This window comes from Fukomys damarensis, unplaced genomic scaffold, assembly GCF_012274545.1.
Source record: "Fukomys damarensis isolate Sample0158 unplaced genomic scaffold, DMR_v1.0_HiC HiC_scaffold_30, whole genome shotgun sequence".
In the NCBI taxonomy this organism is placed as follows: Eukaryota; Metazoa; Chordata; class Mammalia; order Rodentia; family Bathyergidae; genus Fukomys; species Fukomys damarensis.
The window spans coordinates 64,429,045-64,430,420 of NW_022900942.1; positions in this window are offsets into that span (position 1 = coordinate 64,429,045).

Consider the following 1,376-nt stretch of genomic DNA (forward strand, 5'->3'; position numbering starts at 1 on the left):
AAAAAAAAAAAAAAAAAAAAAAAAAGCCCTGCTGAGAACACCCTGGCTTTAGCCTAGTGGGACCCATTTCAGATTTCTGACTTCCAGATCTTAAGGATAATGCTTTGTGTTGTTCCAAACAGATATGTTTGTAGACATCTGTGATAGCGGGAATGAGTGGTACAGGTAAATGCTCCAGTCTTCACTTCCACTTAACAAAGGCTGTTCTAACCTGTGCTCTGGGGCCTAACAGGGATCATGGAGTCAAAACATTTCACCCAAACTGGATCTGCCTCCTCTCTTCCTTGGAAACCCTTGTTTTAGTAACCTTCTCGTTCCTGAGACACAATACCCAGCATTCACAGCTCAAAGCAGGAGAGGTTTCTTCTGGCTCAGTTTGTAGAGGTTTTAGTCCGTGGTTGGCTGGCTCCATGGCAGGGCAGAGGAGAAACAACTCACAGCTGGTGGCTGGAAGCAGAGATCAAGGAGGAGAAGGGAGACCCTTCCAGGACACACTCCCAGCGACCACCACCTGCCACCGGGCTTCAGCTCCCTACAGCACACTAGCTTCTCCCCCGAGAAGTATCCGCCCCCATGATGCAGTCACCTTCACGTGGCCCCACCTCTGAGTGCACAGGCTTTGGGGACTTTCAGATGTAACCCCAACACCCTCCCTGGGTTTCCCACATAAACGTTATTAATGAGCTCGCTGCCCTGCCACAGATCAAAAATAACAAATGAGGAACTGTTGGAGCAAAGATAATACCTGTCACGAGATGTGACAGAGAATGGCTTGTCAGTGAGAGAAGACAGTTAACCCACAGAAAGGCCGCAAGAGGCCAGCCACCACAAGGGGTGAGTGACGCTCAGGAGGCGACAGTCCCTGAACCATTGCTCATTCACATCCCAGCCTTTTCCTTACTGTTTGAATCATGGTCCTGAATCATGGAACAGAAAGATGAAGTAAGTCATTCCTAATAAACCTCCTAGATGCTGCGAAATATGCCCTACTTCTGAGAGAGGAACCTAGGAAAAAGTTACAATCAGGACGATTTGAGAATTCAAGGTAAACAGTTAAGGTTGACTCTAACCATACCGGACACCGAGGCACTGCTGTGAGTGTCTGTCTTCTCATAGAAATGACCATCGGGTGTGGTTTTCTGGGAGATATTGCAGCAGGATACCTCCTGGGGACTTGATTCTCTGTCCTTCCAGGAAAAGGGTGTGAAGTGACAGATGGGCTGTTGATTGCATTTGGAAAGAGCAGTTCCTGCCTTCCTGCCATCTTGAGAGAATAGCTGGCTGTTGGAAGAGGAATTCTCAGCAACTATCAGAGCTAAGTGCTTACAATACAATTAGACAGAGGCACGGTTGACATTTAAACATTTTTCATTTTT